The sequence below is a fragment of the Sapajus apella genome, unplaced genomic scaffold, assembly GCF_009761245.1.
Source record: "Sapajus apella isolate SASKATOON/1434 unplaced genomic scaffold, GSC_monkey_1.0 scaffold37, whole genome shotgun sequence".
Taxonomy (NCBI): domain Eukaryota; kingdom Metazoa; phylum Chordata; class Mammalia; order Primates; family Cebidae; genus Sapajus; species Sapajus apella.
In genome coordinates, this window is record NW_022436977.1 from 6,443,165 (window position 1) to 6,470,356 (window position 27,192).

Genomic DNA, 27,192 nt, shown 5'->3' on the forward strand with positions numbered 1-27,192 from the left:
GTTTCTTCCCTTCGTTATAAATTTATCCATCTGTGGTCTTTATAATTACCATCTTTATAGTTGGGTTTCTGAATGGACTTCCAACTTGTTGATTCCCGGCCTAAAATCTGAGAAACCCACTGTGCCAGCCAAAACAGCGGCTTTAAGATTGATGGTGCTTTTCTGACTCTGCACCAAGAACCGCTGCACCAAGGCAGCGGCAAAGCTGCCTCACCGGCCTCAAGAGTCGCGCTGGCGACCCGTGGGACTCCTCCGCTGGGAATCTCCTGGTGCGTGAGCAACAAAAATTGATCTGAAAGTGTGGCGTCCTCTCGTTCTCTGCGCTTTCAGTGGGAGCTACAATCCCGAGCTGCTAGTGATCAGCCATCTTGGATCTCTCAAAAATATATCTTTAAAATATTTTTACAAATCAACAGGAAGTTGGGAAAAAGAAAAAATATATATTTTATAGGAAGCTTGTTCAGGTGTGGTAGCTCACACTTGCAATCCCAGCACTTTGGGAGGTCATGGCGGTGGGGAGGGGGATCACTTCAGATCAAAAGTTCGAGGCCAGCCTGGCCAAAATGGTGAAACCTCATCTCAACTAATATAAAAATTAGCCAGGCATGGTGGCACACACCTGTAGTTCCAGCTACTCAGGAGGCTGAGGCAGGAGGATTGCTTGAACCTGGGAGGCAGAGGTTGCAGTGAGCTGAGATCATGTCACTGTACTTCACCCTGGTTGACAGAGGGAGACTCTGGCTCAAAAGAAAAATTTATAGGAAGCTAGAGAAAATGAAGGCAATGCAATAACCAAAAAGCTATAGTTAATCTAAGAACCATGCGAAAACATTATGGAAAATGAAATATTCAATGGATACTGAGTGATAAACAGTGATGTAGATTTTCGATCCAGGAATAACTGAGTTACAGTCTTGACTCTGCCCGTAAGTAATCTTTGCCATGTTCCTTGTAAAACTGTTTCTAGCATATAAAATTGGAATAATAATAATACTTACATGGAATAATAACATGTTTAAAAGTGCAATGGAAAAAAGATCACATTACTAAAAGCAACAAAAATAACTATAAATACATGGTTATTCCAAGATATTAAGCCCAACAATAACTGTGTAAAACCTATATGAAAAACACTACAAAACTGTACAACAGAATGTAACAGACAATCCCATTAAAGAGAAGGACCTCATTTCTGGATGAGCAGCAACAACTCCAAACTGGATCCGTCACAAAATAGAAGCCAAATTTTGTTTAAACTATAAAACAAACACTACCATCAAGCATATTAGGCCTTTAAAAATGCTGTATTTTTTCAAATTGTTTTAATGCATAAACCTAAGGGCTCATTCAAATTAATATTGTTTGCATTTTGTTTCTCATTATTTTGTTCAGTGGAACTTAAAAATAATTAAAACGTAATTTAAGAAAATAAATAAATGGCGGATCACACCTGTAATCCCAGCAGGCTGGGAGGCCGAGGCAGGTGGATCACTTGAGCCCAGGGGTTCAAAACCAGCCTGGGCAACATAATGAAACCTTGCCTCTACAAAAAAAAACAAAAAACAAAAATTAGCTGGGGTGGGAGCACATGCTTGAAGTCCCACCTACTTGGGTGGCTGAGGTGGGAGGATCACTTGAGCCTGGAAGACAGAGGGTGTAGTAAGCTGAGATCTTACACTGTACTCCAACCCGGGAAAGGCCCTGTCTTTAAAAAAAAAAAAAAAAAGAAAAAAGAAAAAAGAAACAAATGCGCAGAGTTATATGCATAACTGAGAAGGCAAAAACAAAAAAAAAAAAAAAAGGAAAACTCTATATTTCATTCTTTACTCATTAAAAAAAATATATTCCATAAAATGAACTGCTAAGCAGCCTTTTAAAATCAGGCAGGATTTGTACAAACTGTTACAGAAAGTATGGATAATTTAAACAGACAACAAGTAAATCTGCTATCATGGGATTCTTTCTTAAACAACTTATATTAATACATGCATTTAAAAATATTGAAAAATACACACAACAGTTTGGGAGTGAAACTATAGGGTAGAAATTTACAGCACAGGGCTGGGGTCTTTTACCCTTTATAAGTTTTTGTATATGGTTTGTTTCTCTAAAAAGTAACCATTTACCAATTTTGAAATTAAAGACTTTAAGAAAATAAATTATGAGAATATAATTTATTTGATTTTTTTCACTACATTAAAACACAACTCGATAAGGGCTTTTTTCTCTTTTTTGAGATGGAGTTTCACTTTTGTTGCCCAGACTGAAGCGCAATGGCGTGATCTCAAATCACTGCAACCTCCGCCTCCCAGGTTCAAGCGATTCTCCTGCCTCAACCTCCCAATAACAGATTTCTATACAAACAAATCAAATATATGCAAGCACAATTTTTACAGGAATCTTGACTAGGCATAAAATTTCTTAGTGACCAGAAATGACCACCAATCCTGAACCGCTTATTGACAGAATAGGGCAGAAAACTCAGAAATGGCAGTGACTGTTAGCAAATATGAATGGAATTGTCAAATGTGAGAAATAATTTTCAGTTATCGATATTAGTCTGCAATTCTAGGCATGTTGTTTTTGAACCCATCTTTACAAATGAATTTTAATGCTCCAAAATAGTAATTTATCATCAAACCATTTCACAAAATCTTTTATCATTAAAAGTGTAGTAATAATTATTGCTGCATTAATGGAAAGCAGTCTTTAAGAGTTCAACAAATATGCTGGGCGCAGTGGCTCACACCTGTCAGCCCAGCACTTCGGGAGGCCAAGGCAGGTGGATCACCTGAGGTCAGGAGTTTGTGATCAGCCTGGCCAACATGATGAAACCCCGTCTCTACTAAGAATACAAAACTCAGTTGGGTGTGGTGGCGGGCACCTGTAATTCCAGGTACTGGGGAGGCTGAAGAATTGCTTGAACCCAGGAGGTGGAGGTTGCAGAGAGCCAAGATCACATCATTGCATCCCACCCTGGGCAACAAGAGCGAAACTCCATTTCAAAAAAAAAAAAAAAAAAAAAAGTTCAACAAATAATGTGACACACCTGGAAGACAAACCTCCAGGGACCTTTTGTTCTTGATAATTCAAGTAATAAATCTGTCAACTTTCAAAGCTTCAAACTTACAAACTACTCTTAGAGATTTCTGTTATTTTAAATTCCAGTTTCCAAAACTGAACTTTAAGTAGCTTCCAAGTTTTCTTGGAGATTGGAACTCAGTGAAATGAAGAGTTCTCTCTTTTAAAATGATAGAAGCCAAACTTAAAGATAATCGATGGTTTTACAAAAATGTATGGAGAAGGTGTCTGCTTCAACATGTCTTCAAAATGTAACAATCTGGCCAGGCGCGGAGGCTCAAGCCTGTAATCCCAGCACTTTGGGAGGCCGAGGCGGGTGGATCACGAGGTCAAGAGATCGAGACCATCCTGGTCAACATGGTGAAACCCCGTCTCTACCAAAAATACAAAAAATTAGCTGGGCATGGTGGTGCGTGCCTGTAATCCCAGCTACTCAGGAGGCTGAGGCAGGAGAATTGCCTGAACCCAGGAGGCGGAGGTTGCGGTGAGCCGAGATCGCGCCATTGCACTCCAGCCTGGGTAACAAGAGCGAGATTCCGTCTCAAAAAAAAAAAAAAAAAATAAAACAAGTAACAATCTGTAACCGGAAAACGTAGAATTAAACCACATTCACAAATAAGTTCTTAAAACTTTATAGTAGCACATTTTACATTCTGAACTACTAATGTTTTTCTCAATACTATTAAAGGGCTTGGTCTTTTTCTTATTAATAGGACTGTCACATATGGTGAATGATGCATTTACAATCTCTAGAAGATCCAATTTAAAAATACAAAAATAAAAATTATTGTGGCCTACACAGCAACCTTTTTGGCACCAGGGACCGGTTTCATGAAAGACAAGTTTTCCATGGACCCAGGGTGGGTGGTGGTGAGGCATGGGTGTGGTTTGACATGATTCAAGTGCATGACATTTACTGTGCACTTTATTCCTATTATCATTACATTGTAATATATAATAAAATAATTATACAACTCACCATAATATAGAATCAGTGGGAGCTCTGAGCTTGTTTTCCTGCAACTAGACGGTCCCAACTGGGGGTGATGGGAGACAGTGACAGATCATCAGGCATTAGATTCTAAAAAGGAGCACATAACTTAGATCCCTCACATGTGCAATTCACAACAGGGCTCATGCTCATTTAAGAATGCTGCCCCTGATCTGACAGGAGGCAGAGCTCAGGCAGTAATGTGAGTGACGTGGAGCAGCTGTAAATACAGATGAAGCCTCACAACCCACTCGCCACTCACCTACTGCTATGCAGCCTAGTTTCTAACAGGCCATGGATGGGTACCAGTCTGTGGCCCAAGGTTGGGGAATCCTGCTACACAGAACTCTTTGGAGAAAACAATCTCACTGCAGCAGCGAGCACATCCTTGTGAGAAGCAGGACATACTGTTTGAAATAGGTAGTATAGAACAAAATTATATGGTGGGCTAAAAAGGCAAGATGAAAAATGTTGACTGATATGGTATATGCTCAATTATTCAAATTAATACAGAATAACTACTTTATATGCTGTATCTGTGGGCAGAGAGAGAAAATAATAGGGTCCTATCCTTCAAGAACCTCACAATTTAGTAGGACAGAAAGAATTATAGAATAATTAGCCAAAACTGGCCAGAAGCAGCGGCACATGCCTGTCATCCCAGGACTCTGGGAGGCGAAGGTGGGTGGACTGCTTGAGCCAGAAGGTAAAGAAATGACAAAACCCTGTCTCTACTAAAAACAAAAAAGTATCTGGGCATGGTGGTATAAAGACAGTGACATCCAAATCAAACCATGAAGGATGCATGGGGTGATGATGGGTAAAGAACATTCATTTCAAATAATGCTGAGACATGGCAAGAAATGGTATCTAAATACTCTCATGCTTGTGGCTGTAGGTTCTTTTGTTTTTTTGGGTTTTTTTAAGTGGGGGAGAATAACCCAGGGTCAAATTATCAAAAAGTGACGGATTACAGGTTTCTGTTTAACCTAGTTTTAGGAAGACTTACCAGAGGAGCTGAAGGGAACAGGCTAAAGGGAAAGTCAAGAAAGATTACGGAGGAAGCTCTTACAGTGATGGGGGCAAAGGGTGGTTTTAGCAGTTTCACCACATTAACATGCCAATTATGACTAACAATATTATCGCCATTTTTATTAAAATGTACATCATATGTGAAGAGTATTATAAAACTATATACGAATTCATAAGAATGATAAGATTAAAAATGCAGAAATATACAAAACAAAACATGACAATATGTCTAATATGCTAGTATGCAAAGAAAGCCTTCAAACTGGTAAGGAAAACATAGGTGACTTCTATCTTATCCATAGTATTTATTTTTATTTATTTCCCTTTTATTTTGAATAATTATAAAGAAAAATAACAGAACAAAAAAAAATTCAACTTTGGTCCCAGTAAGTACTGATCTAAAATCTAAGGCTAACTAGTGAAGGCCAAACTACAGAATTTTAAAATAATAAGAAATTGGGTGGTCAGGCACAGTGGTAAGGCTCATTCATGTCATCTCAGCACTTTGAGAGGCCAAGGCCAGGCAGATGGCATGAGGCCAGGAGTCGAGATCACCCTGGGCAACATGGTGAAACCCTGTCTCTTCACACCCAACATACCTGAAACTAAAAAGACCAAAGCCACTAAACATTGGCAAAGACATTCCAGAACTGGAACTCCACACGACTCTTTGGCAGCTTCTAATAATGTTAGTTATGCATATATCTAACCTATGAGTCAGTAATTCCATGCCTAAGTTGGAAAACATGGATACAAACACTTGTATATGAATGTTCATCACTTTACTCACAATAGCCAAAAATTTGACAGAAAATAAATCTCCAAGTGAATGGATAAATTATGTTACACAGCTACTAACAGATACCAAACAGCAACAACAAAGAAGGAACTACTGATACATGTATTAATAGGGATTAATCTAAAAAATATTACACTAAGGGAAAACTAGACACAAAGGATCTGTGTGCTTCTAGTTATATGAAATTCTAGACCGGCAAAGCTAACCTAAAGCAAAATTTAAAAAATTTTTTAAAAATTGAAACAAGGTCGGGCGCAGTGGCTCACGCCTGTAATCCCAGCACTTTGGGAGGCCGAGGTGGGTGGATCACGAGGTCAATAGATCGAGACCATCCTGGTCAACATGGTGAAACCCCGTCTCTACTAAAAATACAAAAATTCAGCTGGGCATGGTGGCGTGTGCCTGTAATCCCAGCTACTCAGGAGGCTGAGGCAGGAGAATTGCCTGAACCCAGGAGGCGGAAGTTGCGGTAAGCCGAGATCGCGCCATTGCACTCCAGCCTGGGTAACAAGAGCGAAACTCCATCACCAGCAGCAGGAACTACAAACACAAAAAAAATTGAAACAGTGGTTGTGTCTTCAAAGGATGAGGAAGGATCGACAAGGAAGGGCATGAGGGAAGAACTTTTTGAGGTCATGGTTGTTGGTGTTGAATATCTTCGTAAGGATTTGGGTAACAAATAGATGCATTTGACAAAACTTAAATGCACAAAACACTTAAGATTTGTGCATTTCACTCTATGTAAAGTTTACTTTAAAAACTGTAAACAAATATTCAACTCTACTTAATGACATGAAGCTGTAGTTTTGTTAGGGGTAAAACACACTGATGTAACTTTTTTTCTTTTTAATTTTGTAACTTTAAAATGCATAACAGGCCGAGTATGGTGGCTCACGCCTGTAATCCAAGCACTCTGGAAGCCAAGGCGGGCGGATCACCTGAGGTCGGGTGTTCAAGACCAGACTGACCAACATGGTGAAACCCCGTATTAAAAAAAAAAAAAAAAAAATTAAAATGCATTACAAACAACAGGTTTGGTTGATGCTTGACTGGAGTAACAGAGAGATAGCTAGACATATCATAAAGCAAAAAAATAGCAAATTGTTGACCACAGAATCTAGGTGGCAGGGAGGCAGGCGATCACTGTACAATTCTTTCATCTTTTCTATGTTTGCAATTTTTCGTAATAAAATGCCAAAGGGAAAACATTTGATAACCAGAATATCAAACACAAGAGTAATAATAATACTAATATGAAATTCTAAAACAAAGAAACTCATCTAAGATGGCAAAAATCAGATGAGTGGTTGCCTGAGGCAGGAGATGCAGGTGGCTGATAGCAAAAGAGCAGAAAGGAACTTTCTAGAGTGATGTTTTATGACCTGATTGGGGTGGTGACTGCATGGATACACACATTTGCCAAAACTCATGAAACTATACATAAAATGTATGCCTCATACTGCATATAAATTATACACCAAACATCAACTTGGTTTTTAAAATAAGTTCACAATATAAAATCTGGAACACACGGAAAAAGAACAGAGAAATTAAGTCCCTCCAATCCCATCACTCAAATAAAATCACCAACCTTTCCTTCTCTTGACAATGACCATGCCTACTGGAGATAAAAATATAACTTACTGTTTTCCTTAGAAGGAAATACAGAAATAGTGACTTCCTAAATTCTGGAATTGCTTCCTCAAGCATCTCAAAACTCACTGATATAAATCCCCACAACCCCATCACTGCTGTGACTCTTTAGCAAGTTATCAACCATTCTGTGCCCGAATTTTCTCATGTGAAAAATTAAAGTATTTACCACAAAGGGTTGTTGTAAATATTAAACAAAGTAACATATGTTTATAAAGATGAAGAGTCAACTAGTTTTTAGAAATCATCCAGGCAAAGAAGTCCACAAGCTTCCTCCCCTTGAACTCTTCCCCCTACCCACCACCACCCTTTTCTTTTAATTGGCAGGCCTTCAATCCTCTAACTACATCCACCTCAAACTAGTCTAACTTATTCAACTGAACCTCCAATCCCTCTTGAAGATTAGATCAAAACCTTGAGTTGTTAAAGGCCAAAACAAAAGTTGGAGTATAACAGAATACATAAAAATCAGAAAACTAAATTAAAAAGATGACAGCTGTCTTGAGAATGTAGAATCTAATGTTGGGAGCAAAACTGCCCAAGGAAACAATTACTCCTTGAATGAAATCCAACAAGTTCATTTGGATAAAAATTGTTTTTTACATGATATATGAGTTAGGTCAGTCAAAATATGTAACCTAGAGAATAATAATGAAAGATTATGTTCTAGAGGCTGGGTGCAGTGGGTCATGCCTATAATCCCAGCACTTCAGGAGGGAGGATTGCTTGTACCCAGTAGTCTGAGATCAGCCTAGGCAACATAGTCTCCAACATGACTGTCTCCACAAACGAACAAACAGTATGTACTAAAGAAAGAGAACATGAGTTTTAAAAGGAAAACAAGGAAGAATTATTGACAGTTTAATGCCTGACAGTAAAGGCATACTGAGAGTTGGAACTTGGGAGAGAACACCTCTGGATAGACATCGTGCCCATAAAGTGAATTTGACCAGACAAGAAAAAAATAATTTAAACCACATAGGAGATTATGCTTGCCATTCTGCTCACTGATTATATGCCTAGAAAGAACGCAAAATAGGAGATTAAATTTTGCTGCTCTCTATTGGGTCTCACTTCCCAAGTGTCTCTCAAAATGTCAGATTCTAATCTTTAGAGCCATTTATTTTTCCCACATTATAGGCCATACACACAAACCTACTCTTTCTCTGATGTTTGACAATGAAAACATAATTTATTCCAATAGTGGAGGGAAAATGGTGAGTGCTGGACTTCCAGAGACTGCATATTTATACTGTATATTTTATGGGCAACTTTAGGGATTTCCAAAGTTAACTTTGACTAAATGCCATTTTTGTATTCCTTGGATCAGTATATTCAGACAGTGAAGCGAAAATTCTTGTTGCAAGAAACAGAAAATACCAAGAAATTAAACAATTCTAGAATATTGGTTTGCAGAAACCAAGAATTTACTATCCTGTATGCTGATGTCAGCTACTTTAACAAACTTTTTTGATTTGAATTTTTGCTATAAATCACTGCTCAAGGTGATAAAAAGATAGTAAGGTGCTACTAGTTCCTCAAAAATTTCATATTCTAGATAAAAATAGTAATCCAAATCCTAATATGGATTCCTATATACGTTAAGTCTCATCTACACACATTTACCTGTATACTTTTTTTGCAATCTTCTGAATTTTGGTTTCAGTTCTTTCTGTTGGAGATTAAAAAAAAAAAAAAAGAGGCAACTAAAGATCAGTAAAGATAATGAGAGAGAAAAGGAGGACTATTTTAAATTGAAGCTTGTTAAAGAAAGATAACTAAAAAAAAAAAAAGTCGACCTTAAAACTGCTAATCCAGAATTGCCATCTGAGGAAAAAAAAGTATGCATTCACACTGGAATAAAATAAATAAATCCAAGAGTCTGGGAAACGGGTATCAAAACCATCAACTCAACTATGGCAAGGAGGATAAACACAGGATAGGTCATTCAAACTTTTTCCATCTCATTCATCTGGAACAAGAAAAAAACCAAGAAATGTCACTCGGGTAACAGTAATTAATTTTACAATAGCTTATTAATATTTTAGAAAAAATATCACTGCTAATATGTTAACGATCATTTATTCATTTATGGTTCTCATTCAATAAATATTTATTGAAAGTCTATAATAATCTAGGCACTTGTTTTAGTCCCTGGCATCAGTCATGAACAGGACATAGGAAAGTCTTTACTCTCATGGAAATTACATGCAAATGAGAGACAAAAAAAGATAATTTTAGAGAGAAACGTGTTATTAAGAAAACAGGCCAGGCACAGTGGCTCACACCTGTAATCCCAGCACTTTGGGAGGACAAGGCAGGCAGATCGCTTGATCTCAGGAGTTCTAAACCAGCCTGGGCAACATGGTGAAACCCTGTCTCTACAAAAAATAAAAAATAACAAACATTAGCTGGCTGTGGTGGCATGCACCTATAGTCCCCAGCTACTTGAGAGGCTGAGGTGTGAGGATGATTTGAGGCTAGAAGGTAGAGACTGCAGTGAGCAAGGATCATGCCACTGCACTCCAACCTGGGCAACAGAGCCAGACCCTGTTTTGAAAAAGAAAAGGCCAGGTATGGTTGTTCATGCCTGGAACCTCAGAACTTTGGGCAGTAGAGGTGGACAGGTTGCTTGAGCTCAGAAGTTCCAAACTAGCCTGATCAACAGGGCAAAAGCACATCTCTACAAAAAATTAGCTGCATGTGGTGGCACATGCCTGTCCCAGCTACTCAGGAGGCTGAGGTGGAAGGACTGCTTCAGCCTGGGAGGCCGAGATTGCAGTGAGCTGACACTGAGCCACTGTACTCCGGCCTGGGCAAAAGAGTGAGATCACATCTCAAAAACAGAAAAAAGAAAATAAAACAGGCAGTAGGATCCCTTGAGGCCAGGAGTCCAGAGCTGCAGTAAGCTATAGCACCTGTGAATAGCCACTGCAATCCAGCCCTGGCAACATGAGATCTTATCACAAAAAAGAAACAAACAAAACAAATGGCAAAGGTTGGCCATCAACAGGATCCTCTCTAAGAAGCTAAACACATGAATCTTGACAAGAAACTAGCCAGCAGTCAATCAAGCCACACAATTCTGGAGGAAGAGTATTTCTGGGAGAGAAAAAATAGGAAAGACTATGATAGGAATATGCCTAACAGGTGCAAAGAACAGAAAGAAGGGAAGTGGAAGGAAAGGGAAATGGCTCACAATGAGATCAGAGGTAGTCAGGGCCGGATCAGGTAGAGCCTGTAGGGAACTGTGTGCCACATTTTCATTTCATTTTATCCTTACTAAAAACATCTCCAGGGACTGAAGACTACAGAAGTGGCTGCCTAAGGCCTAACACCAAAGCCTGGATCTAAATAATTATGTAAGTTGTTGAGTTTGGTTACTCTCTCTCTAATTAAATGCACAGTTATGAGGAATTTCAGTCAGAATTTCAGTTCCCAAGACTTTTACATAAAATTATTACATATGTTGTTCAATCATAATTTCCTGTATTTACCATGGAGATTTTCAGGAACTTGGTCCTCACAGTAGGAGAATGTTCTAATAAAATGTGGTATCTGCTACAAGATAAGAAAGTACCAAATACTATGGGAACATAGAAGGGACAGCTACCAATTCTTTTTTTTTTTTTTTTTTTTTTTTTTTTTTGAGACGGAGTTTCACTCTTGTTACCCAGGCTGGAGTGCAATGGCGCGATCTCGGCTCACCGCAACCTCCGCCTCCTGGGTTCAGGCAATTCTCCTGCCTCAGCCTCCTGAGTAGCTGGGATTACAGGCGTGTGCCACCATGCCCAGCTAATTTTTTGTATTTTTAGTAGAGACGGGGTTTCACGATGTTGACCAGGATGGTCTCGATCTCTTGACCTCGTGATCCACCCGCCTCGGCCTCCCAAAGTGCTGGGATTACAGGCTTGAGCCACCGTGCCCGGCCTGACAGCTACCAATTCTAAAGGAAAAACCTGTAAGAAGTTTAAGAACTGATCTTTAAAAGTAATATTTCAAGTGGAAAATAAGGATAACAATATGTCAGAGAAATGGCAGGAAGATCGTCAAGAAAACAGAATGCTGAGTTTTAACCAATACTATACAGTAGTCTCTCCTTAACTACAATTTAACTTTCATGGTTTCAGTTACCCATGGTCAACCATGGTCCAAAAATATTAAAACTCCAGAAATAAACAGCTTATAAGTTTTAAACACTTATGAATGCATACACAGTGCCCATGTCATTCACCTCACTTTGCCATTTTATCATTTTTCATCACAAGAAGGGTGAGTACAATATTTTGAGACACAGAGACCACTTTCACATAATTTTTATTGAATATAATGTTATAATTATTCTTTGTTACTGCTATTAATGTCTTAACTATGCCTAATTTATAAATTAAACTTTATAACAGGTATGCATGTTGTGGTTGTAAGCATCTACTGGGGGGTCGTGGACCGTATCCTTCATAGATAAAGGAAGACTACTGTATTTAGTTCTTTAAACGTGATTTCATAGAAAATGAAATAAAATCCCATGATAATGTATGCTTTGTATGTGTTCTGTAACAAATCTTTTAACACGATTTTCTTCATTTAATGAAAGTATTAAGTATTTTCTATTAAAGAACCTAGCTGTCAAAGCAGACTTAGGCTCTGTAAAGTGAATTTATTCACCAAATATAAAGAGCCCAGTTCCATATCACTAATAGAACTTTTTCCTGGTAAAACTGTCATGATTATCAAAAGCAAAAGTTCACATTTTTAAAAACATGGTAAGTTATAAAAAAACCTTTTTCTCAAATCTCCCTCCAATCCCCACTAAGTTGATAGTAGTAAAAGGAATTTTTTTAAAAATCAACTACAAAAATAGGAACTAACAGCAGGCAAAGTAGAGATGGCAACAGAATCCTGTTATCTGACAGAAAATCCAAAAAAGAGAACAGAGGTAAAAAAATGGCTAAGAAGTTTTCAAAGGTAATGTAAGTATTTCATACAAATGAAGAACTTAATACCTCTGTTCTCAGAGACTACCATTCTCCTCCTTGCCTGCTCCACTAAAGCCCCAATAGTTTCTAGGCTATTTCTCAAGCAGGTCAAGCTGCCTTCAGTGCTCTTCCCCCAGATAACCACAAGGCTCACTCATTCACTTCCTTTACATCTGCATTCAAATGTTTCCTTAATCATGTTACCTTCCTTAACCACCTTATATTAACAGTTAACACAAACATTAAAATTTTTCTGGAAAGTCAAAAAAAATAAAAATACAAAGCTAACCCCACCCTCTATATTCCTTTTCCAGCTCATTTCCATAATCACCATCTACAAAATTTGTTTCTCCATCAGAGCAGAGATTTTGTTTTGTTCACAACTATGTGCCCAAAAGCTTAAAACACATATTTGGAAGGCCACGCACCGTGGCTCATGCCTGTAATCCCACCACTTTCGGAGGCCGAGGCAGGTGGACCACCTGATGTTGGGAGTTCGAGACTAGCCTGACCAACATGGAGAAACCCCATCTCTACTAAAAATACAAAATTAGCTGGCCATGGCGGCACAGGCCTGTAATCCTAGCTACTTGGGAGGCTGAAACAGGAGAATCACTTGAACCCAGGAGGCAGAGGTTTTGGTGAGCCAGGATCGCACCACTGCACTCCAGACTGGGCAAGAAGAGTGAGACTCCACCTCAAAAAAAAAAAAAAAAAAAAAAAAAAAAAAAAAAAAAATTGGCATTCAATAGGCATTTGCTGTATTGTTGTTTAAAATAATCAAAAATTATGACATAACTGAAAAACAGGATGAAGGGAGAACAGTGGGCTCATCTACTATAAGTCATCAAAAAACTGGTTAATTCTCTGGAGAAGCAGTTTTTGTTTTGTTTTGTTTTGTTTTTTGGGCCCTGAAGCCCTTTATAATCTTTTTTTTTTTTTTTTTTTTTTTTGAAAAGGAATTCCACTCTGTCGCCCAGGCTGGAGCAGAGTGGCACAATCTCAGCTCAATGAAACCTCTGCCTTCCGGGTTCAAGCGATTCTCACGCCTCAGCCTCCCAAGTAGCTGGAATTACAGGTGCCCGCCACCACACCCCCAGGTGTCTGCCACCACACCCAGGTGTTTTATATTTTTAATAGAGACAAGGTTTCCCCATGCTGACCAGGATGGTCTTGAACTCCTGGCCTCAGGTGATCTGCCTGCCTCAGCCTCCCAAAGTGCGGGGATTACAGGTATGAGCCACCTCGCCTGGTCCTGAGGTCTTTTATGATCTTAAAAATTGGCTGGGTGGGATGTATCGCTTGAGCCCAGGAGTTTAATACCACCCTGGAAAACACGGTGAAATCTGTCTCTACTAAAAACAGAAAAATTAGCCAAGCATACTGTACAAACTTGTAGTCCCAACTATTCAAGGGGCTGAGGTGGGAGGACTGCCTGAGCTCAGGAGGCAGAGAATGTAGTGAGCTGAGACCGTACCACTGCACTCCAGACTGGGTATCAGAAAGAGACTCTGTCTCAAAAGACAAAAAAAAGGAAAAAAAAAATCACTGGAAGGTCTCAAAAAGCTTTCATTATGTGGGTTGTATCTACAGACAGGTCTAGATGGTCTAGATCTGTGTCCTACCCCAAATCTCAGGTTGAAATGTAATCTCTACTTCTGGAGGTGGGGCCTGCTGGTAGGTGACTGGATTATCGGGTGAGTTTCTTATGGTTCAGCACCACCCCTTTGGATGAGTTCTCACAAGAACTGGTTGTTTAAAATTTTATGGCACCTCCCTCTTCCCTCCTGCTCCTGCCATATAAGACACCTACTCTTGCTTTGCCTTCTACCATGAGTAAAAAGCTCCCTAAGGCCTCCCCAGAAGCAGATGCTGCCATGCTTCCTATACAGCTTGTATAGGAAGCCAATTAAACCCCTTTTCTTATAAATTACCCAGTCTCAGGTATTTACAGCAGTGTAAGAATGAACTAATACCCTTGCCCTATTGGGAATTAAAACTCATAAATGCTTTAAAATGTATTATTCTAAAACTGCAGTAACAGAACAGGTGAGGTGGCTCATTAGGAGGCTGACATGGGCAGATCACTTGAGGTCAGGAGTTTGAGACCAGCCTAGGCAACATAGTGAAACGCTGTCTCTACTAAAAATATAAAAATCAGCCAGGTGTGGTGGTCCACGCCGGTAATCCCAGCTATTCAGAAGGCTGAGGCAAGAGAACCACTTGAACCTGGGAGGCGGAGGTTGCAGTGAGCTGAGATTGCACCACCACACTCCAGCCTGGGAGACAGAGTAAGAATCCATCTCAAAAAAAAAAAAAAAAACACTGCAAACTCATGATATCTAATATAAGTAACTTTTATTAAAATATTTTCAAACATTTAATAAGAAGAGTAGTAATGCTCTACAGTTTTCTGCAAAGCTAATGACTAGCTTAAAAAAAGAAAGCTGGATTCTCACATCTGCATTTAAATTCAATTTATCATGATACGTTGTTTTGGTAAAATTATAAGAAAATCCAGGTCCACACAAATATGTAGTTGACAAAAGAAGTAGTATTTTTAATAACCTTTTCAGGTAAGTGTGGGTGTTAATCCTCTTTGATACTACCCCAAAACTTTACAAGGGCAGTTTTAGCTTAGTTAATTGCAATGTGGAATCTGAAACCTTACCAAAGAAATCTCGTACCATTTCAGTGGAAAATTGACTACTCTATATTGCAGTTTACAAAGATCTTTCACCCATACTTGACTTTGTAACATCATGCATTGGTCATATGAAAAATACTGTTTCACCAAATTAGGCACCTCTTTCAAACATGACACATTTCATTATGTAACAGTAAAAAAAAATTGTTAATAACACAACCAATCTCATTGGAAAATCTGGAGAAGCTGCCAAAATTTGAGTGACTGATAGGAGTTTTCCACAATTCTAATTTTTGCTTGACAGTCTGAATTTTATCTTGGCAATAAATGCTGTCATCTGCTTTTCTTGAAGTGAAAGTCTCACTTCATTTGAGAAAATATATACAAATATCCAAGTTTACATAACTATAGCTTGCTTCTTTCAGGTAAAAATGTATTCAAGAAAAAAGTGACTAGTTTGCTAATCCAGTTCATAACTAAATTAAACAAGTTCTTCTTTGAAAATAAGCACCATACACTGGTATGCAGAGGGAAGAGCCTGTAACAACCTTCCCAAGAACACATGGACACACTGAGGAGAAGAACACTCACTGGGATCTTTCAGAGGGAGGAGGGAGAGGATAAGGAAAAATAACTGAGTGCTAGGCTTAATACCTGGGTGATGAAATAATCTGTACAACAAACCCCATGACACAAGTTTACCTATGTAACGAACCTGTACTTGTACCCTTGAACTTAAAGTTTTAAAAAAAAAAAAAAAAAAAAACAAGCCAGGCATGGTAGCTAACACCTATAATCCCAGCACTTTGGGAGGCCGAAACGGGCAGATCACCCGAGTTCAGGAGTACCGAACAACATGACCACATGCAGAAACCCCATCTCTACTAAAAACACAAAATTAGCTGGGTATGGTGGCACATGCCTATAATCCCAGTTACTTGGGAGGCTGAAGCAGGAGAATCCCTTGAACCTGGAAGGCAGAGGTTGAAGTGAGCTGAGATTGCACCATTGCACTCCAGCCTGGGCAACAAGAGCAAATCTTCGTCTCAAAAAACAAAAAAAAGAGAGAGAAAAACAAAAGTTCCCATTTTGTCACATGGAATATTAAAAATACATGTACTCAAGGATCAAAATTAATAAATTAACAATTTTTAGGCCGGGCGCGGTGGCTCAAGCCTGTAATCCCAGCACTTTGGGAGGCCGAGATGGGTGGATCACGAGGTCAAGAGATCGAGACCATCCTGGTCAACATGGTGAAACCCCGTCTCTACTAAAAATACAAAAAATTAGCTGGGCATGGTGGTGCGTGCCTGTAATGCCAGCTACTCAGGAGGCTGAGGCAGGAGAACTGCCTGAACCCAGGAGGCGGAGGTTGCGGTGAGCCGAGATCACGCCATTGCACTCCAGCCTGGGCAACAAGAGCGAAACTCCGTCTCAAAAAAAAAAAAAACAAACAATTTTTACTGTTTTTTTTTCTGAGTAGCTGGGACTACAGGCGCATCCCACCACGCCCAACTAATTTTTGTATTTCAGTATAGACGGAGTTTCACCATGTTGGCCAAGATGGTCTCGATCTCCTGACCTCGTGATCTGCCTGCCTCAGGCTCCCAAAGTGCTGGGATTACAGGCATGAGTGACCATGCCTAGACCCTGCTTTTTTTTTTTTTTTAACTGTAAATATGTAGTCATTATTAGTGCAGTTTTGCCATTGTCTTGATTCGTGCTACAGGGCCAGCAGTTTAATGCACCACTGTTTTTTGCACCATCAGTGTAAATGTCAACTGATGTTAGCATCAGTTACATAGCAAATGAGAACTTAGTATTACTCTGAAATAGTTTCAACCTGGGAGACCTCCTGAACACTTGACCCACCTCAAGAATCCACAGACCACACTTTGAGAACCACTACTCTGGAAGTACTTATAAAATATAAGAGGAAACAAATATATCTTCAGAAAAAAGAGTCAGGTCATAGCAAGACGAGAATGACAAGGAGCCTTGTTTTTTTCCCCATATATTCTTTATAACTAATAAATTTGATACACTTTGTATGTATTACTTGTCTCCACAAAAAGTTAATTTAAAAAAAAAAGACGTTTAAACTGACATAAAAACTAAGTAGAAATTTAACATACTAGTAGAAATATAAGTACATAAGTAAATATAAAGAAATATAAGCATACTACTTAGAAATATAAAGGTATATACTAGAAAAAACAAAAGCTAAAATGTTTCTATTTAGAAAGTACAACTAGAGGATTAGGAGACTACACAGGAAACCACTGTGTTTCATTATAAGCCTTTTGAAACTGACTTTTAAAGCCATGTACAGATATTAATTTGCTGAAAGTTTTAAATATTCAAAATATTACTTTGAAAAAACACCAATTAAGTTAGGTTGAATAAGTAAATAAAGCAAATATCCATACACAGGTGAGAAACTGGCTGTGAAATTAAACCAAGATGTAATAGTAACTGCCTGGGGCAAAAAAATGTACTGGTGAGTTTTCAATCACATACAAAAATTTTATTTTATAAAATTTTTTTTTCTTTTTTTAGATGAAGTCTAGCTCTGTTGCCCAGGCTGGAGTACAATGGCATGATCTCATCTCACTGCAAGCTGTGCCTCCCAGGTTTCAAGTGATTCTCCTGCCCAAGCCACCCAAGTAGTAGCTGGGATTACAGGCATGCATCACCCCATCCGGCTACTTTTTTTTGTATTTTTTAGTAGAGACAAGGTTTCACCGTGTTGGCCTCAAATGATCCATCTGCCTCGGACTCCCAAAGTGCTGGAATTACAGGCGTGAACTACCGCACCCAGCTCAATTTTTAAATTTTATTTTAAAGCTCATTAAAAAGCAACAATTTTCTTCAGATTAGAATGTCTCATGACTTAGTTAAAAACAGTTAAAAACATAAACTTTAGTTTATTAATAAACAGTTAAGTGTCCAAAGACACACACGCACACGCAATTCTTTTCTTCATTTCGTATGATCACAATTATGAACATATCAGAACATAACTCATGTATTTGAAAAATAAAATGAATTAAAAATCACTTTATGATAATAAACTGCTGAATCTTACATGATTATTTCATAAAATCTTCAGAGAAATATAAACCTAATATCAAAAATCTAATTTAGTTTCCTAGAGATGTCCTGATTCAGAAAGAAGAGATAATTTCTGTATATAACACAAAAGCAAACTGGATTGCCCACTAAAAGGAACCAGGGTTCAACGGAAAATGGCTCATTCCAAGACTGACACAGGAAAGAAACAACATGAGCTTGGAAAATCTCACTGTGGCAGAAAGAAAGGAAATACTTAGGGGAAAAAAAAAAGAAGAGGGTATGCTAAAAAGACACAAGAACCCATGTGGAAAAGCTCCTAATGGACAAATCTGGGACAATTTGAATGTTAAACTAAAGGTAATAATGGGTTATGACCCACTGAACAGGGAACATACAAATCTTTATTAATAATCAGATAAAAGAATCTCTCTTCCTTATAAAAGAATGTCTATTAGTGAAGAAAAAGGATGAGTCACAAAATAAACACTTACCAACCATCAGAGTAAAGATCAGTATAGGCAACAATCATCAATGGGTGCTACATGGCCCTTGGGGGATGTGGGGAGTGATGAGGAACAGACGATCTGATGAGGAGCAGAGTATCTGCACTATCTCGAAGTTATTCCTACAGATTGCTTATTAGATGCACGTTATAGGAAATAAAGAGATATGACAACTAAATGCATTTTGTGATCCTGACCTGCGCCCTATGAGGAAACTGCTATAAAGGCATAAATGCTATTATTAGGACAAATCGACAAAACTGGAAAATGAGCTGTAGATTAGTATTATCAAAGTTAAATTTCCTGAATTTGGTAACTGGTGCAGTGATAATGCAAAATACAATACGTGGTGAATATTTAGAAACAAATAGTCATAATGTAATGTAATGGGCATAATGTAAGCAATTTACTTTTAAAAGATTCAAGAGACAGAGTAAGGGGCCAGGAGCAGTGGCTCATGCCTGTAATCCCAGCACTTTGGGAGGCCGAAGCAGGCTGATCACTCAAGGTCAGGAGTTTGAGCCAACATGGTCAAACAGCCTGGCCAACATGGTGAAACCTGTCTCTACTAAAATATAAAAATTAGCTAGATGTGGTGTTAGGCATCCGTATTCCCAGCTACTCAGGAGGCCGAATCAGGAGAATCACTTGAATCTGCGAGGTAGCCGAGACCATACCACTGCACTCTAGCTTGGGAGACAGAATGAGACTCCGTGAGACAGGCAGATCGCTTGACGTCAGCAGTTCGAGACCAGCCTGGTCAACATAGCAAAATCCCGTCTCTACCAAAAATATTAAAAATTAGCCAGCCGTGGTGGTGTGCACCTCTAATCCCAGCTACCTGGGAGGCTGAGTCAGGAGAATCACTTGAACCTGGGAGGCAGAGTTTGCAATGAGCCAAGATCATGCCACCACACTCCAGCCTGGGCCACAGAGTAAGACTCTGTCACCAAAAAAAAAAAGTAACAAATTGGGATGTCAAAAGATAGTAAAGTAAGTGATTTATTCAAGTGCCTTATAGTACATATGAATAAAGGAAATCACTACAATATTGATTCAGACTTGACACCTAGAGGTATAAAGAATTTCTTAACTTTTCTATTCTGTAAAAAAGGAAAAATGTTTTTTAAGTATCCAATCACATAAATGCTAAACTAAGGTGCTAATCCTGTATATCCTCAGGAAAACACAGAAATTTTTGATTTTCATGTTAACACAAACCACTGCAGAATTCTCCTTTCCAACAGCAAGCCATAAGCCCTCATAGGCAGGTGTTAAGAGTCTGCCCTTTGTTATAACTCAAGCACTGGCACACTGCCTGAAATATAGCATTCCTGCTTGTTGAATAAATACTGAACATTTACAAATAGAAAGAAAATACTGCATTTCATCAAAATGAAAAGGGGGGAAGGAAAGGGACACTTAAATATGGTACTTTTACAAATTTTTTTTTGAGACAGAGTCTGTCACACAGGTTGGATTGCAATGGCACAATCTAGACTGACTGCTACCTCCACCTCCTGGGTTCAAGCGATTCTCCTGCCTCAGTCCCCCAAATAGCTGGGATTACAGGCAACCACCACCATACCTGGCTATTTTTCGTATTTTTAGTAGAGACAAGGTTTCACCATGTTGGCCAGGTTGGTCTCCAACTCCTGACCTCAGGTGATCCACTTGCCTTGACCTACCAAACTGCTGGGATTACAGGTGTGAGCCACAGCGCCCGGTCACTTTTACAAATTATTTGAAAACATTTTTAAATATGATTGAGTTTGTTTTTGTTTTTGTTTTTTTTTGAGACGGAGTCTTGCTCTGTCACCCAGACTGGAGTGCAATGGCGCAATCTCAGCTCACTGCAACCTTCACCTCCCGGATTCAAGCCACTCTCCTGCCTCAGCCTTCCAAGTAGCTGGGATTACAGGCGCATGCCACCACGCCCAGCTAAATTTTCTATCTAGTAGAGACAGAGTTTTGCCATGTTGGCTAGGCTGGTCTCAAACTCCTGACCTCAGGTGATCCACCTGCCTCAGCCTCCCAAAGTGCTAGGACTATTGGTGTGAGTCACCATGTTCGGCCTAAACAGGAATGAACATTTAAAAAAAAATTATTTTATTTTATTTCATTTACTTATTTGAGACAGGGTCTGGCTCTGTCACCAAGGCTGGAGTGCAGTGGTATGATCTCGGCTCACTGCAACCTTTGTCTTCTGGGCTCAAGCCATCCTCTTACCTCAGCCTCCCAAGTAGCTGGGACTACAGGCATGTGCCATCATGGCCTGGCTAATGTATTTTTTTGGTACACATAGAGTTTCGTCACATTGCCCAAGTTGGTCTTGAACTCCTGGGCTCAAGCAATTCACCTGCCTCAGTCTCCCAAACTGCTGGGATTACAGGCATGAGCAATTGTGCCTGGTCAAAAAACAGTATTTTACAATATGAACATTTTCAAACCTCACATAGGAAGAGAACAACATTGTTAACACCCATGTACCCATCACCCCAACACAACAATTATCCAGATTATGCCAGACCACCTACTTCATCTATCTCATCTCCCTCCATCACTTTCTTTTGGTTTTTATCTGGTATCTGTTTAAAATATCAGACATTGCTGGGCACAGTGGCTCATGCCTGTAATTCCAGCACTTTCAGAGGTCAAGGTGGGTGGATCACCTGAGGTCAGGAGTTTGAGACCAGCCTGACTAACATGGTGAAACCCCATTTCTACTAAAAATACAAAAAATTAGCCAGGAGTGGTGGCGTGTGCCTATAATCCCAGCTTCTCTGGAGGCTGAGGCAGGAGAATTGCATGAACCCAGAAAGTAGAGTTTGCAGTGAGCCCAGATCATGCCATTGCACTCTAGCTTGGGCAACAAGAGCGAAACTCTGTCTCAAAAAATAATAATAAAATAAAATGCCAGACATCTGCAAGTTTTCTCCTTCATTCCTCAGTCTCTAAAACTAAAAAAAAAAAAAAAAAAAAAAAAAGTCATCATTTTCTTACATAAACATAATGCCATTTCAGCCCTAAGAAAATTACAGTAACTCCTTGATATCATCTAATACCCATCCATATTCAGATGTCCCCTAGTGTTTCAAAAATGACTTTCTATTATTGGTTTGAGTCAGGATTTAAACAACACCAACATATTGCATTTGGTTACTACACATAAAATAATTTTTATCTTTCTGTCTACATCATCTGGCAGCAAATATGAAAAGCTTAATAGACAAACCAAACAATTAATTTATATTTGTAGATTCTCTAGACTCAAACCTCATCCAATGTATCTGCTGTTCCTGCTATCTGTAGCAGTCTTCCTCCAAATCGTCACTATGGCTGATTTTTTTCTAGTCAATGAAGTCACAAGCCAAATTACCCTCAAAAAAGGCCCTCCCTGCCAGACGTGGTGGCTCACACCTGTAATCCCAGCACTTTGGAGGGCCAAGGTGGGCACGAAGTCAGGAGATGGAGACCATACTGGTCAACATGGTGAAACCCCATCTCTTTGAAAAAAAAAAAAAAAAAGGCCCTCCCTAACCACTCAATCAATAGAAAAATCACTTCTATCCATGCCATATTACATGCTCCTATTTCCTTCACAGCACTCACCACTACCTGAAACCGTTGTTTATTATCTTCCCCCAAACACAACAGAATGCCAGCTCCATTAAGGCAGACAGCCTTCACTGAAGACCAGTGACAGTGACTAGAACATAAGACATTCAATACATGTAACTACATAAAATGCTGTACTGCTATTTAAAATGTAAGCTCAGCTAAGTACTGGGGGTCTTTTTGTTGTTTTGTTTTTTCGAGACAGAGTTTCACTCTGTCACCCAGGCTGGAGCACAGTGGCACGATCTTAGGTCACTGCAACCACCACTTCCCGAGTTCAAGCCATTATACCTCAGCCTCCCAAGTAGCTGGGATTACAGGCGCATGCCACCATGACACCCGGCTAAATTTTGTATTTTTTTTTTTAGTAGAGACAGGGTTTCACCATATTGGCCTGCCTGGTCTGGAACTCCCGACCTCGTGATCTGCCTGCCTTTGCCTCCCAAAGTGTTAGAATTACAGGTGTAAGCCAAGGCACCTAGCCTCAGCTAAGTATTTGCCTCTAAACATTTGTAATTCACTCTTCATGTAATTATATAAATTGAATACTTGTAGAAACCTGGGCCAGCTGTTACCAAGAATCTGTAGGATGCAGGAAAGAAAAAACCAGAGGTATAAGACATTCAAATGTCACTCTGGACTTTTACTGAACAATAATCACAGCTTTCTGAAAAATCATTCAGGATGATTTTTTAAATGTTATCAGGAGTAATAAAAAAAATTCATTTTTATTACCATCTGAAAGCTATTAAAGCTTGAGTAATTAATATCTACAATGCTACAGCAATAGCAATAATATGTGGAACAACAATCAGGTTTCTGTTTATTTGTTTGTCTTCAAAGAGTCTTGCTCTGTTGCCCAGGCTGGAGTGCGGTGAGTGGCATGATCTCAGCTTACTGCAACCTCCACCTCCCAGATTCAAGCCATTCTCTTGCCTCAGCTTCCCAAGCAGCTGGGACTACAGGCACACACCACCACGCACGGCTAATTTTTGTATTTTCAGTAGAGATGCGGTTTCACCATGTTGGCCAGGCTGGTGGAACTCCTGACCTCAAGTGATCTGCCTGCCTTGGCCTGCCAAAGTGCTGGGATTACAGGGGTGAGCCACCATGCCTGGCACACAGTTTCATCGTAGGTTTTATCCATATACCTATCATGAGGGAATTGGTGCTTTCAGTACAGCATTTCTTTCTGGGGATTGGATTATGACGAATACAACAACGAATATCAAAAACCTACCTAGGTACACAAACCATTAAATTTGGAACCTAGAGAACACCAGAGTTACCTATTCTACAACTCTCATGTAAACAGGGAGAGCTGAAGCCCAAGGAGGGTTACCAATAAACTGGCAGATCTTATGTATAGCATGCAAAGATAGATCTAAAATCTAGATCTCCTGTCTCTAGCCCTAAGATTCATAAGATAATGTTACCCACAGAATGTTAATGTCAAGTTATAACATATTTTAACTGCTATCATTTTTTAGACTGTCTCTTTTATTTCCTATTTAAGTCTTAGCCCAAAGGGGGAGAAAAACTCAAAAGAAGAGCACATATAAGCATGCCTTAAGTAAAGCATGATACAGAAACTCCTTTTTAAACTACAACAATAAAAGAAACATCTAAAAATCTAAACTGTTTGATTCAATTAGTTTCTTTCACATTTTTTATTTTAAAGTAAAATAACTACTTAGGAGTATCTGATAAGTGACTATACCTCAGCGTTACACAAGCAAGGAGCTGTTCTCTTAAACATCAGTATAGCTCTCTCTCAATAATCTGTAGAAATGGAGCACCAATGAGAAATTCGTTTACGGTGTAACCTCTGCTGTAACGCATTTTTCACCAAAAGGAAGTCACTTTGTTTATACCTTTCTTCAAAAACCAACTCTCTTTCTGGTGAAACAACTACCAAACAAGTGGCCAACAGACACCAAACAAAAGTTTTTTTTGTTGTTGTTTTTTTTTTTGAGATGGAGTTTCACTCTTGTTACCCAGGCTGGAGTGCAATGGCGCGATCTCGGCTCACCGCAACCTCCGCCCCCTGGGTTCAGGCAATTCTCCTGCCTCCGCCTCCTGAGTAGCTGGGATTACAGGTACGCACCACTATGCCCAGCTAATTTTTTGTATTTTTAGTAGAGACGGGGTTTCACCATGTTGACCAGGATGGTCTCGATCTCCTGACCTCGTGATCCACCCGCCTCGGCCTCCCAAAGTGCTGCGATTACAGGCTTGAGACACCGCGCCTGGCCTCAAACAAAAGTTAAAAAGTGACAGAAACATCTACACACGATACAGCACCCGTGATAAACAAGGAGAGACTCACTCTTCCTACATTTTCCTATAATATTGTTCAGACCAATTTATAAACACCCTCACCAATTCTTACAATACTATTGTGAATCTTTGGTCACAAACAATGAGCAGGAGAGAGATGATAAAGTCATTTGTCCAAGGTTAAACAAGAAAGCGTCCTAAATAAAATAAATCAAGTCTTTAAAAAAAATCAGTTGAAGGGTATTTTAAAAGGGCTTGCTTCTTATCCATCTGTTTTACCTCACAAATATAATCAATGACTAGGGTGAAACAATGTGGCTTATATTGACATGAAGATGTTTATGAAAATACATACAGTAACAAACTATCAAAAGTAATCTTTACTAATAAGTTCAGTGTTATAGAACTTGTGTGTGACATTCTCAAAATCACATTCAAGCATTTACAAGCATCTCCCTCTCTCTCTCTCTCTCACACACACACACACACACACACACACACACACAAATGGGAAAGGAAATGGAACCTTAGCTTATCTTTTTACCAGTTTATTCTTTTCGTTGAAGAGGTCCCTAAAACAAGAAAATTGCAGATAAAATACCAAACGAAATAAAGTTTGGATTAAGTCAGGTTCAAAAGCTACAGGAACTCCCACAAAACGAAGTCTATGTCAGCTGGCATCTCACCATTCAAGAGAATTCTAAATTAATGCCCACATAAATCAAGAAACAGGAAAGCTTACAACAATACAATGGAGTCACCCCACACTACGCACATGAACAAATTAAATGAATACCCTATACTTCCTGGTATTTTTCGAATATCAAAACTTACACTTAGGTTGAGAAATACCCATCTGCAAAGATCTACTATAAGCTATTTAAGAATTGTTGTGACAAATCTCTTTCTGGAGCACTGAACAGATATTCCCACGACAGCACTCCCATTGACTCTGATAAATTATCTAAGGACAAAAGTAAAAACATCAAGCTTCTTTTTAAATGACCAACAAGCCAACTCCATACAAAATCTGACGCGTCTGTATTTCGGCTGTTCCGCGGACTACGTTTCCTTGATCACAGCAGCAGCAGGCGACTCCCTAGCCGTCAGGGCTGACTTAGCGCCCTCCAACTCCCCGGGTCCGGGTTACCTTCAACACTCCATTGTCAAATCGCACTCCCACGCCCCGGTCCTCAGCCCCCATCCGGAGACTCTAGGGAGAGTCGGAAGACGGAGAGAAATCCCCTCACCCACACTCCCTCCCTGTAGGCTGTGGGTGTGTCGGTAGACGAATGCCTTGCCCAAACACAAAACGTCTGCAAAGACGCAGACCCTCAGTCCCCACCGAGCCAGCGATAACCGGCCGGTCGCCGACCCTAGCCTTCCGCGGCCGCAGCCCTTCCTCTTTCTCCCCTCCAGCCCGGCCCCTCCCCCGGTGCGCGCACGCGCGGCCTCCAATGGATCCCCTCCCCCCTGTTCCCCTCACCTTAATCATTAGCCACCCTCTTCTCTTCCAGGGTCCGGGAATCACTGACCCAGGAAGGAAGACAGAAATGTAACGCGTGAAGAGTACTGCGTCGAGAGCCTGCTATATGCGCCTCAGACGTCGGCCTAATAGGCCCCGAGACTCAAGAGCAGTGTCTGTCACCGCCACCAAAACTGTACGTGCGGCAGCGCCTGGACTCGGCCCAGCTAACCCGGCGTGGGTTCAGAATGCCTAGTTTGGTCCCGCAAGAACTCCTTCTCTGAAGCTGCGGGCGTTTCTACGCTGCGCAGTCCGAACACCTCCCCGCCGTCGCCGCCACTGCCGCTGCTCCCCTGCCGCCGCCGCCGCCGCCGCCTAACCAATTCCTACCCTACCGAGGAGAGCACGACACTAGGGGCCTTTACGACAGTTCGGAAAGTAAGAGCGCAGTAGCCTTCACGCCTCCATTAACATCTGTTTGTTTCTGCGCTTGCTCCATTCCCGTTTCTCACCGTCCCGCCCCCTCGGTCCCGGCCCTCCCCCTTTGTACTGGTTTTATCAGTCTGTGGGCGAAACTGAACGGTGTCACAAAGCCCATTATTTAATTTTATTTGGTGATTATGCTTTCAACATTTAATCCAAATCCTGACTACATCTTGATTCATTTTTTTCTAACTAAAAAGTTAACCAACCACAGAATTACTGACTATATACTTACAGATACACGTAAACAAAAACGTCATGGGTTAGTGTCCTTCACAATAAATGATATCCATATCATATGCGCTAATGACATAAAGATCACGGCACCTCACTGTTAAAACGAATTTGCTTCCGGAATCAAATCAAAAGTGGTAAGAGATATCCTGCTAACTCTGGCTGTACAGTCGCATAAGCTTCCTTGTTTATTTTATAAAACTCAGTAGACAACAAATGCTTCATTATAGGCATTAGGAGGATAGAGAGAATGGGCTTTAGAGTCCATCAGACAGACTTCCTTTCAAAAATCTAGTTCTCGGATTTATGAGACCCTTATAAATCTTAGTTTCCTCCTCTATAAATTGAGATAACA

General features: G+C 39.9%; 1 protein-coding gene across 9 annotated transcripts in view; it reads right to left on the reverse strand.

Moving 5' to 3' along the window:
* RNF111 (ring finger protein 111) overlaps positions 1 to 26,536 on the reverse strand; it is a 104,280-nt gene extending 77,744 nt beyond the window's left edge. For 4 of the 9 annotated variants that reach the window (XM_032297303.1, XM_032297299.1, XM_032297301.1 and 1 more), the window contains exon 1: positions 26,142 to 26,536. The gene's annotated coding sequence lies outside the window, so the exon portion shown is untranslated. Of the gene's footprint in view, positions 1 to 25,805; positions 26,074 to 26,141 lie in introns of those variants that run through there. The other 5 variants (XM_032297305.1, XM_032297304.1, XM_032297300.1 and 2 more) reach the window with 3 other exon arrangements.
* Between the last annotated feature and the right edge of the window lie 656 nt (positions 26,537 to 27,192).